The sequence below is a fragment of the Amblyraja radiata genome, chromosome 1 (assembly GCF_010909765.2).
Source record: "Amblyraja radiata isolate CabotCenter1 chromosome 1, sAmbRad1.1.pri, whole genome shotgun sequence".
NCBI lineage: Eukaryota > Metazoa > Chordata > Chondrichthyes > Rajiformes > Rajidae > Amblyraja > Amblyraja radiata.
In genome coordinates, this window is record NC_045956.1 from 49780606 (window position 1) to 49798019 (window position 17414).

The window sequence follows — 17414 nt, forward strand, 5'->3', positions numbered from 1 at the left end:
GCGCTTCTTGCTGGGTGGTAATAATTGTAAAACAATCTGGATTTACAACCATTGGTCAGTCTCACATTAAGGATAATAAGCAGTGGTTTCAGGGCGCTTCGCTAACTGTGCACAACTTAAGTGCAGTCTTAAATGTGCCACCTTGTTCGGAATATGATATCAATAGACAATAGGTGCAGGAGTAGGCCATTCGGCCCTTGGATCCAGCACCGCGGGTGCTGGCTCGAAGCTCTATCAGGAGCTCTAAATTTCTCACACAGATGTTGGTGAGTATGTGGAATGATCTGACAGAGGAAGTAGTTGAGGCAGGTACAATAACAACATTAAAAAGACATTTGGACATGTACATGGATGGGAAAGGGTGAGAGGCCAATGTGGGCCAAATGCAGGTAAATGGGATTATATTAGATGGAGCATCTTGGTTGGCATAGACGAGTCAGCTCAAAGATCCTGTTTTCCAAGCTATATGACTCTAAATGTCGCTATCTCATGTGGTACGAAAGGTTAAGAATTCTACGTAAGCTAATTGATTGCTTCCAGGAGCTATTTTGAAATAAAGGGTTTTTGAGTGGGGCCAACTGAGCAGGAAAGGGTGTCTGCCTGGTTTGCATGGAACCTTCATTGTTTGGTTGGAATATTTATTAATGGCCCCAAAGTTAGTGCAGATATAATTGGAATATTGAAACAAGAATCCTGTGTTCCATTCAGACCATGACTTCTAAATCGATTTATAGTTTCTGGGAATGTCTGTGATAGATCATGACAGGAAATGCGAGCACATAATCCAGGTTATTTCTCAACCAACAGCTAAATCTGACTGACACAAAAAGCAGAAGTAACTCAGCGGGTCAGGCAGCATCTCTGGAGAAAATAAATAGATGACACTTTAGATCAAGACATCAGAACGGAGACGAGGAAACACTTTTTCTCACAAAGAGTTGTGAGTCTGTGGAATTCTCTGCACCGCCATTCACTATGATCATGGCTGATCATCCCCAATCAGTACTCTGTTCCTGCCTTCTCCCCATATTCCCTGAGTCCGCAATCGTTAAGAGCCCTATCTAGCTCTCTCTTGAAAGTATCCAGAGAACCGGCCTCCACCATCCCGAGGCAGAGAATTCCACAGACTCACAACTCTCTGTGAGAAAAAGTATTTCCTTGTCTCCATTCTAAATGGCTTACCCCTTATTCTTAAACTGTGGCCCTTGGTTCTGGACTCCCCCAACATCGGGAACATGTTTCCTGCCTCTAGCATGTCCAAACCCTTAATAATCTTACATGTTTCAATAAGATTTCCTCTCATCCTTCTAAACTCTAGAGTGTACAAGCCCAGCCGCTCCATTCTCTCAGCATATGACAGTCCCGCCATCCCGGGAATTAACCTTGTAAACCTACGCTGCACTTTCATATCTTGCAACGGCACATATAGTTCAAAAGGACTTTACTGCTTATAAAGTATTTTGCGATATCATGGGTGTGATGAAGGACATAAGCTCTTCCCAGCTCACTGATGCTGAAACCCACTGGTAATGCATTGATCCATCTTCTCCACCAGATGGGGTCTGTGGTGCCACATTGTATAGGGGCGAGCCATCAACCTTTATCTAAACCATTCATACTGGCCAAAGCATGACCAATCTAACTTATCCATCAGCCAATGTCTTTGGTATATCAATTCACTTGGTGAATAGAAATAGCAGGGTTGGCAATTCAGAAATGTTCCCAGTGTGATGCTTTGGACCAATATTACTGGAAGGTGGAAATGGAGAGATATGGATCATGTGCAGACAGATGAGATTAATCTGAGAATTGTCTGAAGAAGGGTTCCTATCACTTATCGCCAAATCACCTATCCATGTTCTCCAGGTATGCTGCCTGGCCCACTGAGTTGCTCCAGCACTTTGTGCCCTGAGATTAGTTTATCTTGGCATTACGTTCAGCATTGTCATTGTGGGACAAAGGACCTGTTCCTTATGTTCTATTCTACAATCCCACATTGGGCACGATCTGGATTTGATCATTGCCCGTGTTCATTATACAATGACTTGTTCAGTCGTCCCTCAGAAACACTAGGTGAATTAGTTGCAAATTCTACTGCAGTTCCATGATCCCCTTCCATATTCTCTGAAGGAACACGAGAGAAATGGTGCCTTGGTGGATCATGTTTCATTTCTCAGAGGCATTTCCCAAGTTATGGTTGACAAAGAGGGAAGGTGCAGAAATTCCCTGCTGCATGGCTTTTATCTGGTGTCAGCGGTTTCTGTACAAACAGTGAACATTTCACAAATGATTATTCTCCACATTGCTCATTTTATTCTTTGCTCCAAACGGGGTACTGATTGTGGATGATCAGCCATGATCACATTGAATGGGGGTGCTGGCTCGAAGAGCCGAATGGCCTACTCCTGCACCTATTGTCTATTGTCTATAAAGTTCCTTCATACTTTATTAGATGAAAGCACAATATCATTTTAACAACACTGTCAGCACTGTGACCTGCCTGAGATGCTGCCTTGAAGCTCCTTGTATTTTGTCTCATGTACACCTGTAGTGGCGCAGTGGTAGAGTTGCTGCCTTACAGCGCTAGGGACCCAGGTTCGATCCTGACTACGGGTGCTGTCTGTACGGAGATTACATGTTCTCTCCATGACCATGTGGGTTTTCTCCGAGTTGCTCCAGTTTCCTCCCACATTCCAAACATGTACAAGTTTGTAAGTCAGTTGACTTCAGTAAAAATTGTCCCTAGTGTGTAGGATATTGCTAGTGTATGGGGATCGATGGTCGGTGCTGACTAGATGGGCCAAAGGGCCTGTTTATGCGCTCTATCTGTTAAACTGAAACTAAAACTAAATCTAAAGTATTTATTCATGAATGAATCTACATCAGACTTGCAATTTGTACAACATGTTAAACATGCAAACAATTATTCAAGTTGGTCTTTGGTCAAATATTCAACTACGTTGTTTAATGAAATTGGCTTTAAATGGAAGCACTGGTTTTTTCAGGTTGCCACAAAGTTACATATCATATTATGGGCCAGAATTTCAATGAGGTTGTCCACCCTCCTAGGTTGCTTTGCACCTGAGAATAAAGTTAGCTGCTCAGAAATATGGGAAATCTGCTTAAAACATAGCTAACTACTCTTTTCCTGTCCTAGACGATACAGCTGTAATGTGATGTCTCGATGTGAAAACCAGATGAGGACCTAGAGGAATGGAGAGACGCCAATGTTGTTCCTTTTAAAAAAAGGAAATAGAGAGAATCCAGGGGAACAACAGGTCTGTGAGCCTCACGTCAGTGGCAGGGAAACTATTGGAGAGAATTCTTTGAGATTAGAGCCTGGAACACATTGCCAGGGGTGTGGTGGAGACAGATACCGACAGTGGCATTTATGAGGCCTTTGCCTAGGCACATGGAAGTGGTGAATTGTCGGATATGGATCATGTACAGACACATGAGAGCAGTTTAACTTGGCATCACATTCAGCACAAACACACATCGGAGGGCGGCACGGTGGCGCAGCGGAGAGTTGCTGCCTTACAGCACTTGAAGCGCCGGTGACCCGGGTCCGACCCTGACTATGGGTGCTGTCTGTACAGGGTTTGTACGTTCTCCCCGTGACCGCGTGGGTTTTCTCCGGAATCTTCGGTTTCCTCCCACACTCCAAAGACGTACAGGTTTGTGGGTATATTGTCCCTAGTGGGTGTAGGGTAGTGTTAATGTGCGGGGATCGCTGGTAGGTGTGGACTCGTTTCTGTGCTGTATCTCTAAACTAAACTAAACAAACGTTGTGGGCCAAAGGGGTCGTTGCAGTGCTGTACTGTTCTCTGATCTATGTCCTTCATCAGTATGACTTGTCCTGTAAAAATATCTTGTTGGCTTTAATATGCAATATATCTTTCATCTTTGAAGAAAGTGTCTGTGTGCGTGTGTGTATGTGCATGTATGTGCAGAGTTTGTTTTCTCTTGCTTTTAGCCAAGGATACTCTGTGATGTAAAGCTTACCACAGGCCATCAATATTCAATCCTGGATCTAACAATCTTATTCGCCTTCCAGTTATTTATTGCCTGTCCTGCTCCAGTTTTTCCCACAAGATGCATAATGCGATACTTAATGATTATTCTGCACTTTTGATTTGGGTTGTGGCATCCCATTAGTAACTGTGAGGGGCGACCGAATGTTTTGTCTTAACATCAGAATCATCAATCTACATAGCAACAGCAAAGTTCATCAGATCAGGGAATATTCTGACACCGTAATTCCAGCTGTTCCATCAAGTCAAAACTTAAAAGGGCACGGATCAAATAAGCAATGATCCTGTAGCAGTGATTTTACAGTTAAGAGCTTAAGAGGTCTGATATTCCTCCTTCATGCATCAATGCAAAGGTCAGTTGTAAGGTGCAAAGAGGGAGGTGGGATTGATAGAGGTACTAAAATTGGTGGTTACCTCTAACAACCCCTTCTCCCCCTCCCATTTCTCCTCCACACCCCCTTTTCTCCCCCCCCCCCCCCTCATCCATGTGCCCCTCCTAGACTTGCACCTATATCACCCCACCCCTCTCCCGTCCAGGCTACGGTCCTTCCTCTAGCTTCACAATTCACAACTCTTCAAGGAACTGATGCGCTACAATGCTGAGAACTATATTCTGCACTCCGTATTTTCCTATTTTCTCTCTATCTGTTGTGTTCGAGTTTAAACTGATTGTATCTATGTATGGTATATCTGATGTTTAGTTTACTTTAGAGATACAGCATGGAAACAGGCCCTTCGGCCCAACGAATACATGCCACCCAGCAATCACCCATAGGCTAGTTCTATCCTACACATGAGGGACAATTTACAGAAGCTAATTGGCCTACCAACTAGCACGTCTTTGAATGAAAGCAGAGCAACCGGAGAAAATCCACACGGTCACAGGCACAATATGTAAAACTTAGTACAAGCAGCACCTGCAGTCAAAATCAAACCCGGGTCTTTGGTGCCATAGAGTCATAGAGTGATACAGTGCGGAAACAGGCCTTTCGGCCCAACTTGCCCATACCGACCAACATGTCCCAGCTACACTAGTCCCTCCTACCCACGTTTGGACCATATCTCTCCAAACCTGTCCTATCCATGTACTTGTCCAACTGTTTCTTAAATGTTGTGATAGTCCCAGCCTCAAATGTCTTCTAGCAGCTTGTTCCATACACCCAGCACCCTTTGTGTGAAAAAGTTACCACTCAAATTCCTATTAAATCTTTTCTCCTCCACCTTAAACCTATGTCCTCTGGTTCTCGATTCACCTATGGGCAAGAGACTCTGTACATCTACCCAATCTATTACTCTCATGATTTTACCTCTATAAGATTATCCCTCACCCTCTTGCGCTCCGAGGTGCTGTAAGGCAGTAACTCTAATGCTGCATCACTGTGATTGGACAGCATACAAAGTTAAGCTTTTCATTGTAGCTTCGTGCATGTGAAAATAATAAACCCAATCCTAAACCTAAACGTACAATTGTGGTTTTCATATTGGACCAGTAATATAAGGAGTCCAGAGGATTTAAGATAAAGTGAACTAATTAGCCTCACCACTCTAGTAATGTTGTCGTGTTCTCTGCTGGATTACTAAGTTGCATAATTCCCTAAATAATTCTATAGCTGTTTATTTGCAGCACAGACTGCTGGCAGTATTTTTAAGCATTATCAATTGGCATTTTTCCAAGTCTGTAAAGGGGTGGTAGCAGATTCAACAGATCCAGGCTGCCATTTAAGAGAAGAAAAGATTCTGTGCTAAAGCCTAAAAAAAAGCTTATCCAATTCATTAGGGAAAGGAACATTGCAGTGATGTTTTGAAGTTTCGCAGAAGTGATTTACAATTTTAAGGCTATCGCAACCCTTTTGATTATGATCATTTTAAGTGACTTTTCTCAATTGTGAGCCATTAAGAGAAATGGAGTGTTACATTAATGTTTGATGTTTCACCATATAGCTGCCAAATCTTTTGCTTGGTATTAAAATAGGGAGGACAAGACAATGTACCACAAACTATATATATATTTTTTTAAAACAGAAGTCTGCAGGTGACATTCATTTTACAGCAGAACTCTGCTCAACCTCTCCTGTTGTCAGAGTGTAAACAATTCATTACTGGAGTTGATACCTCTTACTATTTGTGTGTGAAGCCCAACTAGATGCCCGACAACTATCAAATTACATAACAAGAAGTTTATAAATGTTCCCATGTGAAATTAGGATCATGGCATGGAATCTGTGATAGACACAAAGTGCTGGAGTAACTCAACGAGTCCGGCAGCATCACTGGAGAAAAAGGATGGGTGACGTTTCGGGTTGGAACACTTCTTTGGACTGAAAGTAGGGCGGGGGGGGGACTGGAGGTTGGAAACGATCAGAAGACATCAGGGCCGGCAACAGATGACTGACGAAGGGTGTAGGAGGAGAAGATCGATTAGCCTTACATCTTCCTGAGTAATGAGTATTTCTAACATTAGAGAGCATTAATAAATATTAAGAAATAAGCATACAACAAAAAACTAAAACTCATTTAAAAATAAAAATAAACTTGAAAGTGCTTGAATACCTAAAGCAACTGAATACTTTCAAGTTAATTAATTAAAAAGGTAAATTATTTGACATTTATCTCTCTCCCCTGCAATCATTCCTCAGCCTTACAATGAATTAAGTTACTGAACATATCCCAACCACAACCTGTTCAAACTGAGCTAAGGCAGTGTAGGTTCTTCAGTCAGTTCCCACCTCAACTGCTGGGTAATTGCAGGAAGTTAGCACATCACTGATGGCAGGCACCCCTAATGAAGTTCTGAAATTCGACCGATACACATGAATCCTAAGCCACCCAATGGCCACAGAAGCAAGTTCTGATAGTTTCATTCATAACTTCTGAGGTTTCTCTGGAGTTCATGGCCCAAGAATCTTGAGTTTAGTTTAGTTTGGAGATACAGCGCAGAAAAAGACCCTTCGGCCCACTGAGTCCATGTCGACTTTCGATCACACGAACACTATGTCCTATACACTAGGGGTAAATTTTACCGAAGCCAATTAACCTACCAATATGCACGTCTTTGAAATGTGGGAGGAAACCGGAGCACCCGTAGAAAACCCACATGGTCACAGGGAGAATGTACAAAATCCATACAGACAGGGGCCTTAGTCAGGATCGAACCTGGGTCTCTGGTGCTGTAAGGCAGCAACTCTACCATTGCACCACCGTGCCGCCCAGAGTTGCACAGCACCACTGTCAAACAAAAGCTGAGAAATTGTTACAGGTTTCATTTAATTACAAGACACAGTTAGATGTAGACTTTAATGGAATATAGAGATGGTGAAGTTTATCACTTAATGGATATTCCCAACATTTGTCAAGTTGGATTTGAACATGGTATTTTAATGAAGTGTTTCTTCTGACACAACACCTCATCAGTTACCAATGTAATTTGAATCATATTTTGCTCTGTCAGCTAATTCTGCTATTTTCTGTACACTACCTTTTCACAGCTTTAATTTTGGTCTTTATTCATGAACAAGCTCTCTATCTATCTATTTATCAGACAGCGTTAATGGTTTAAAACAGTCCATGAAAGTGAATGGCCATTTGAAAACAAAACTGGGGAAGCTGGGTTGTGTCAGGGTGAATCTATTCTGAGACCCAAATCACTTTATTATTTCATGTCAAAATAAGATCATCCATGGCTAAAAATGCAGAGATTCATCAGTCGTAAACTTTTTCCAAATTTTATATGATTGTGCTGCAGGAGAAATTTAGTTCAAATGTTTTAATGGTTTGGTCTTTTCAAGTGTTTTTTTAAAAAAATATTTTAGAGTGCTGAATGGTGTGAATATTTGTGAACATCAAATAAATTTTCCAACTGTCAAATTTATTGAACGTAGACACAAAATGCTGGAGTAACTCAATGGGTCAGGGTCGAGAACTCAGACAGAGGAAGGGGCTTGACCAGAAATGTCACCTCTTCCTTTTCTCCAGAGATGATGCCTGACCCGCTGAGTTACTCCAGCATTTTGTGTCCATCTTCGGTGCAATCCAGCATCTGCAGTTCCTTCCTACACAAATTTATTGATCAACGGATAGCACAGTTGCCACATATTAAAATGTTGTGGATTTGCATTCCACTTACTGATAGCACATTGAATGCTAGCGTGATATTCTGCTGCTGAGAGGTTTTGGGATTGTTCGAGATGTAAGAGGCATTAATGTTGCCTGCTCCCTCAGGGAAATATGCTGTCATATGCTGAGGGAGACTGTCATATGCTGAGAGAATGGAGCGGCTGGGCTTGTATGCTCTGGAGTTTAGAAGGATGAGAAGGGATCTTATTGAAACATATAAGATTATTAAGGGTTTGGACACGCTGGAGGCAGGAAACATGTTCCCGATGTTGGAGGAGTCCAGAACCAGGGGCCACTGTTTTAGAATAAGGGGTAAGCCATTTAAAACGGAGATGAGGAAACACTTTTTCACACAGAGAGTTGTGAGTCTGTGGAAGTTGTGAGTCTCTGCCTCAAAGGGCGATGGAGGCAGGTTCTCTGGATACTTTCAAGAGGGAGCTAGAGAGGGCTCTTAAAGATAGCTGTGTCAGGGGATATGAGGAGAAGGCAGGAACGGGGTACTGATTGGGGATGATCAGCCATGATCACATTGAATGGGTGGCTCGAAGGGCTGAATGGCCTATTCCTGCACCTACCTGCCTTGGCCGGAGGCCGCCTAGATTTCGAGGCCCTAGGCTTCAGCCTATGAAGCCTAGTGGTAAATCCAGCTCTGCGAGGCCCCCCTAGTTCTCGAGACCCTAAGCTTACGCTTGTCAAGCTTATACGTAAATCCGGCCCTGCCCACACCTCCTAGGCCATCCAAGACCAGCCTCATCCTCTAGAAATTAACTGTCAGTCAGCTGTGCTTAGGACCCAGTGGATCCCCTGCCTGCCTGTCCGGCCAACTCAATCAGGATGCTGGACACACTGTGGGGTTCACATCATTTCAAATCCACCCTCATGTCATCTAACAATTAAAATCAGCCATTGTTGCAGCAACAGTGAGCTATTGGTAAGATACTAATCATACATGAAATTACCAGTGATTGGTGCCAATACTGTCAGAATTTGGAAAATAACTAAGAATGTGCTGGGATGTAAGCTCATTTAGTATATGGTACTTCTGTAAATGGATCTTTCACTATATGGATCCTTTAGTTTTTTGAATTATTTAATGTATGGATCATTTATTATAAGGATCTTTTAGTATATGGATCCTTCAATATATCAACCCTTCAAATTATGAATCCTTTAGTATATGGATTCTTCATTATATGTATTCTTTAGCATATGGATTATTTTAGTATATGGATCATTTAGTATCTGGATCTTTTAGTATATAGATCCTTGAATATATAGATGCTTTCAGGTCAGGTCAGGGGAGTTCCCCTCGCCACGGGTACCATGTAATCCCGTGCTACCTGCTCCATGATTGGACAGTCAGCGACTAAACCGTCTCCCCCACCTGGTTTGCCAGGTGAGGAGGGGGCTGTGGACCCCCAACAGGACCATAAACAAGAGCTGTCAAAGGACGGATGAGCTTCTAGCGAGCCAACGGCATTCCGCACTTCAATACAAGTTGCGATCGCTGTCGTACATCGCATTGTAAGGAATGCTGATAAAGCACACACACCAAAACCCTATACTTCCAGCGGCGGAAGTCTACAGGAACTGGAGGACAGAGATGTGTGGTGCGTCCATCGCCGTTCCCATTGAAAACCAGCACCGCTGCGTCGTTAATCTTTTCAACGATGATGAATTAGTATATGGATTATTTTAGACACCCATATACTAAAAGGACCATACTAAAATGGTCTTTAGTATATGGATCCTTCATGGTGTGGATCTTTCAGCCTATGGATCCTTTATTGTATGGATCCTTTAGTATATAGATTCACTGTAATTTCAACCCCTTCGATACAAGAAGGAACTGTGTATAAAATCATATCAAACACAGCTACAAAACTCTGTGCAATTAGTGCACATTTAACAAATCCATTTCAGTAGGCTTTTTGTCCAAAATACAAAACCTTAATTTATGGAACTGACATTGCAAATAAAGGTTCTATATAGATTGCCATAATATAAAGTGTACCGTGTTGACCATTCCTTTTATTTTCAAAATGTCACTTTTTGGGGATGATGCCCAAGTGAATGTCTTTATTTTCCCTCCATAACTGTTTCACTCTGTCTGAGGAATGGTTCATGGGTGAGAAACTCCCTCAAACTCCCTGCACAGCATTGCATTAGAGAGTCATGCTCATTCTCCCTGGGGTGTTGCTGTGTGATACGCTTCGCTGCCTTTCTAAAATTTGTTATGGGAGCAGATTACAAAGCATGCAGACAAAAGGATTCAAGGATGTGCTCCTTGACGAAAGTGCAACATCTTCACTTTTCCTTTGGGAATCACTGGCCTGAGACCACTCAAAGTGAAGGAGAAGATTTGAGATGGCATGAGGATCCTAGAGGCCATGCAATGGGAGCACATGGAAATCCCACATTGGTGTGAAAAGAGAGCTCCACCTCACAAAAAAACCCACAGAGTGCTGAAGTAACTCAGTGGGTCATGCAGCATCTCTGGAAGACATGGATAGACGATAAAGAAGGAACTGCAGATGCTGGAAAATCGAAGGTACACAAAAATGCTGGAGAAACTCAGTGGGTGCAGTAGCATCTATGGAGCGATGGAAATAGGCAACGTTTCGGGCATTTTTGTGTACCTATGGATAGGTGATATTTTGGTTAGGGACCATGGGACTCAGCTTTGACTGCCTTTTTGGTGGTTATGTTGAACAGTATTCCAAATGGATACTGCCACCATGCCCCAACTCTTTCTTTACCAGAAGAAGGAGTCTGGGCAAAGAAACTCAGAAGGATTTGGGCAATCCAAAGTGTCGCCCATTCATGTTTTCTAGAGATGTTACCTGACCTGCTAAGTTACTCTAGCACTTTGTTTTTGTTTTTTTAATGAGCCAGTATCTGCAGTTTCTTGTGTCTCCACATCACAAACTATCTCCTGGCTTGTCAGCCACCACTTGCCCCTTGTAGAAGAAGCTCCAATTCTCACAATGGTCCCATTAGTCACTTCAGAAACTGCAAAACCAGCATGAAATTTGGCCTTGATGCTGAGGTTCTTGCTCTGAGAAGACCTTGCCCCCACCCTCCAGAATGGAATGATGTTATCTGTGTCCCTGTAACAACCAAATCAAACCACAAAGCATGGTCAAAAGACTAAGTGCTGGAGGACCTCAGCAGTTCAAGCAGCATCTTTGAGGGAACGGACAGGCGATGTTCTGGGTTGGGGCCCTTCTTCAGATTGATTGTCGTAGGGGGTGGGAGGGGAGAAGAAAGATGAGAAAGATGGATTAGAGAAATGTGAATGGAGCAAAGCCTGGCAAGTGATAGGTGGATGACGGTGTGGAGGAGGAGGTGGGGGGAATGAATGGCAGATGGATGGAGTAAATGACTAAAGGATAGGGGTGAAATTGAGACAAAGGGGCGTTAGTTAAGAAAAAGGAGAGGAGAGATATGGGTGGAAGGGGACGGGGAAGAGTAAAGAGGGGGATGGGATGTGAGCATACAGAGGAGGTGAAAGGAGCAGGGTGTCGAATGGTAGGAGAAGGTGAACACAAGGTTAGGGAGGGGAGTGATGGGGTGGGGGGAGGGGGGGGGGGGTGGGGAGTGATAGATTCCAGCATCTGCTGTTCCTTGTATCTACAAAACATGGTGGGCTGGATCTGATTTGTCAGAAACCACATTGTAGATCTTTGTGCCCTGATAATAGTGGAACAACATCCTCACCTGTTCCCACACCAAATACTTCTTTATTTCTCATACGAATGCTGATATTCAATAACAATCGCATCGATTCCTAACGATGATCAGTGAGCTTAATGTCTCATGGTTTGTGAACTCTGAAAAGTTTCACGCATAGTTACTTAGACCAACAAATCTGATGGATCTGTGCACGCTGAATAACTAGTTGGACTCTTTGTTAGATGGCACGAAGATGTCACTGCACCAATTTAACAATTGTTTAGCTCTGTACACAAGAGATGGCAGAAGCGTTGACCGTTTGAAGCCAGATTTCTTCCGCATGCTGCTGTTGTTTTGTTGCTGTCTCATGGTTACAAGCACTTTCCCTGCCCTCTAATGCACGGCAGTGTTTCGCTGCTCCAGGACATTGGATTGCCAGCACATTAAGACCTCAAGTTTGAAATCATTGAATGTCTCCAGTCACCAGCAGCTGTTAAAGCCCATAAATTCAACGGGACTCTGACAGGTAGTTTTGACTGAATCGGGCTCCACAATTCCACCCCTACACAGCATGATTTCTCATCCTGTCCCACCTTTTGTTAAATTCTTGTATTCACACATTCCAGTGTCAGTTTGAAAAGGCTGAATTTTCCAATCACACACTCTGGTGAAATATTGTCGGGGTTAATACTGTGCTGGCATTCAATCCCATACAGAGAGTGAGACAAATACAACACACCCGCTGCTGAACACAAAGTGCTGGAGGAAATCAGTGGGTCAGGCAGCATCTGGGATAGGAGAGGCAACGTTTCAGGTCAGGATTCCTTTGTTTTTGAGATACAGTGTGGAAACAGGCCCTTCGGCCCACCGAGTCCTCGCCGGCCAGAGATGACCCCATACACTAGTTCTATCCTACACACTAGGGACAATTTGCAGAAGTCAATTAACCTACAAATCTTTGGATGTGGGAGGAAACCAGAGGACCCAGAGGAATGCCCACTCAGTCACAGGGAGAACATGCAAACTCCACACAGACAGCACCCAAGTACAGGAAGTGAGATAGAGAGTTTAGGAGTATGGTGTCAAAACAACAACCTCTCCCCCATTGTAAGCAAAATGAAGGAGTTGATCATTGACTTCAGGTAGCAGGATGCATGCAGTCTGTGTCAATGGTGCCGAAGTGGGGATGGTCAAGAACTTCATGATCCTAGGTGTAAATATCAAATTGCTCCGTATAACCAGTGACCCAAGCTGAGAAAGCAGACCGACGTCTCAACTTCCTCAGAAGGCTAAGGAAATTCAGCATGCCTCCAATTACTCTTACAGTATAAACAGATGCAGAGGAGAAGGCATCCCGTCCCTTCACAGCTTGATATAGCAACTGCTCTGTCCAAGATCATAGGAAATTGCAGAGAGTTGTGCCCACAACCCAGTCCAACATGCAAACCAGCCTCCCCCCAAAGACTCTGCTACGTTTCACGTTTCCTCAAGCAAGTAGCCAACATAACCGGGCGGCTCGGTAGCGCAGAGGTAGAGTTGTTCACTTATAGGCCCAGAGACCCGGGTTCGATCCTGACTGCGGGTGCTGTCTGTATGGAGTTTGTACATTCCCCCTCCCCCGACCACATGGGTTTTCCCCAGGTGCTCCGGGTTAATCCCACACTCCAAAGACGCACAGATTTGTAGGTTTGTTTATTTGCCTTCAGTAAAAATTGTAAATTGTCCCTAGTGTGTAGGATAGTGCTATGAACAGGGTGATCACTGGTCGGCGTGAACTCTGGGCTGAAGGGCCTGTTTCTGCGCTGTTTCTCTAAAGTCTAATTCTAAGCTCTAAAATAAGCAAGGACCACGCTCACTCCTCTCCCATCAGCCAGAAGACACAAATGCCTGAAAGCACATCACACCAAATTCAAAAACTACTTTTCCACTGTTCTCAGATTCCTGAACAGACGTCCCAGGCGTTAATGATGTATTCCTGAATTGTGTAATACTATATTCTGTATTCTGCCTCTTCCTTGCATTACCTTGATGTACACATGTCTAGCATGATTTGCCTGGACTGCATGCAAAACAAATTATTTCACTGTATCCCAGTAAACAAGACATGAATAAATCCATACCAATAGAAAAAGTATATTTGAGGGCTTGAATTATTATTTTTTTAATTTTAATGTGTGTGTGCTTTTGTTTGTTATTATCATTATTTGGCTATAGAATAGTACAACATAGGAAAAGACCCATTGGCCCACGGTATCTGTGTCAAACATCTGTGTCAGACATGACGCCAAGATAACCTATGGTATACTTGCCTGTGGTCATAACCCTCCATTTCCTGCATAACCATATGCCTCCATATCACCACAATCATATCTGCCTGCAACACCCACCCTGGTAGCATGTGCCAGTCACCCAACACCCTCTGATTAAACAACCTGCCCAGGACATCTCCTTTAAACTTTGCCCCTTTCACCTTACAGCCATGTCCTCCAGTCTTTGTCATTTCAATCCCAGGAAAAAGGTTCTGCCTGTCTATTATATCAGGTCTCCCCTCCTCAACCTCTGGCATTCTGGAAAAAAAGCAACTGGAGTTTGTCCAAGAAGAAGGCGGAGGGCATGTTATGAACCTCTAGGGAGAGCTCAATGGGAATTGGCAATGCAACTGGAGGTAGATAGCGCAAGAGTGAACTCATTCTGATGGCCAGGTAGTCATTGTGTGGTCTATAATCTGATGCATAGGGATTATCCTGTCTTCTGTCTGACATTAGCCACTTACTACTTGTATATTCGCGAACCAAAATGAATAGTAAACAGTATATTATGAACTAATACTAAAGCATTGATTCATATACATGAGAAAGCATGAATTCATGAAAAAGGAAATATCTGATGATTTCACTGAGTAGGTTATGTTGAAAGGGTTAAACAATCTATCCGCATCCCAACTCGTTAACACCTCTTGCCTGAAAGTTTACGCTTTTAAGGGCAGCTAGGAATCCCATCCCTTAATGTCTTAACGATGTGCGTTAAGGGGATTTTTGATCTACAACCCACACCCAAACTACGGTTCACTGGGTCCTCACGGGGCAAAGTCGCGGACTGGTAACACTCAGCAAGCGCTGCCCAGAAAAACACTCCCGGTTTGTGCTCCTGCCCCTCTCCGCTGAGGTGCCATTCACTCGATGGCTTTGAATCAAAACCTTAATCCATGACAGCGCCGCCAAGAATCACACTTCATTTAAAGGTTTTTACAACGGGGCGGGCAATCTTGCCTTGGTGTCTTGCCTGTGTTTAATTTCATTATCCGGTGAATTGCGGCGACATCTGCGGGTCTGGCCCGCAGACAAAGCCCGTCAACCACACAAAGGTCACCTCCTTACTGCACCAGCTGGTAACCTGGGCAGTGGAGCGAGTTATTTCCCCGGGACACGCTCGATCTGGCCCGGTGGTTTCTTCAGTAATATCATTATCTAAGAATGTTAATATCTTAACAAATCTCAGCCTAGTATCGCCCTTCTAAATGTTATTACTGGTAAATTGGATTTACATAGTTTAATCTTTATATGTGCAAAGCTGGGCAATTATAGGCACCACACACACACGCACCCTCATTCACCCCTTCTGTACTAAGTGGATTTGAAACAGTATTGAGATTTAGATTTGCAAATACCATTTTTATAAATGCTGACGAATATTTTTAATTGCATTCTAATTTCTTGGCTGTGACCGGGATTAATAAGAACTGGGCTGAAGTTTAGTGCGGATTCTTTAGGCAACTTCCTTTTTTTAAAATATAGAGACTCTTTAATATAAGGGCCAGTTTTTTTTTGTTCTGAAGTGTTTGCTATCTGCTGATGAAGAACTTTGAAGGCACCCAGTGCAAATCACAAATCTTTGTGACATTAGAATTCTTTCAAGTAGCAAGAAACTATTACTAAACTAAATAAAACCCTTTCCAAAACATACAGCTCTTTATTCATGGCATTCAATGGTTCCCAGTGTGAAATTATATTTGTTTGAAGCATTATTCAACAGAATGCATCAGTGATGAAGTGTCTCTTTATTCCAGATGCCTGGATAAGGGCCACACATTTGCCCTTGTGATGATGGTAAAACTGAGAGTGCAGTGTCATTACTGCATAAAACTAACAGCAGCTTAATTTTAGAGTCCACAACATATACTTAAAAATGGGAAATGGAAAGTGGAACTTGATTATTCCACCAGAATCAGCTAGCTTTCACTGTAGATATCACCAACCTAGAATCAATGGCTTGACGTACACAACAACTTCTGTGCACTATTATGTCCATAAACTTCATTGGAAGTGTTCAGCCTTTTTAAATAAAATCTATATGAGTGCTGTGTTCATGGACTGAGTCAAAATTACTGCTAAAATGATTTTGGCCCTAAAAAGACAAAATGTATTCTGTATTATTTCTTCTGCACATATGTAATTTCCATTGATCTTTAACAATATAATGACAACATTTTAATTTCATAGTTTAAAGTTTGATTCTGGTATTTCATCGTGAACTTTCATCAAAAATATTTCATCTCAGTATATATTTTATTTTCCATAATATCCATTAAAAACGTTTTTTTTAATTTTATTTTTGTTGGAAGGAATTTTACAAAAATAAAACATTCGGCATCTAAAATTATACAATTATTGTACAGCTTCATTTTTAACCTTATAACCTAAACTATAAAAATGAAAAAAGAAAAGAAAAAGAAAACAAGAAAGGAAAAAAGTGAAAAGTGAAAAGATAGACCCCTAAACTACCAAAATAGTGTGGCAGAAAGATATAGAAATAAGAACAAGGAAAAAGAAAGGTGGAGATATACCTTGCCCCTCGTCCCCCACGCCCACCTCACTCAACCCAGCGCGGATTAAAATTAAAATTTGTGTTGCACCATGCTATTGTTGTAAGAATTCGGTGAAGGGTGTCCATGTTTTGAGAAATTGATCTGGTTTTTCCACCAAGACAAGCCTAATGTTTTCCAAATGTAGTGTCTCGGACATGTGATCCACATCTTCACTGTAGGGACTGTTGTCTGTTTCTAAAATTTAAGTATTAATTTTTTCACCGTTATCAGGCCATAGTTAAGGAAACGTCTTTGAAATATCATTAGCTCAGAACAGGCCTCTGACATACCTAGAGTGATCAATTTTATGTCGGGATCCAATTTTGTTTTAAGCATTTTGGAAAAGATATCAAAGATTCCCCTCCAGAATTTTATAATTTTGTACAGGAAACAAAAGAATGGGTTATGGTTGCTTCTTGGAGGAGACATTTATCACAAATAGGAGAGACATTTGGGAAGATCTTATTCAATTTAGACTTAATAATAGAGTCTATGCAGTATTTTAAATTGTATTAGTGAGTGCCTAACATTAAGAGAATAGTAGCGTATATATAGAAGACTTTCCTCCCAACTATCCTTTCAAATTGTTAAACCCAATTTGTCTTCCCAAACTCGCCTAATTATTTCCGACGGTGGGATATGTAAATTTAAAAGGGAATTATAGAGGTACGATATTAACTTATTTGAATCCGACCTTCTCTTCATGCATTCATCTAGTATATCTAGGA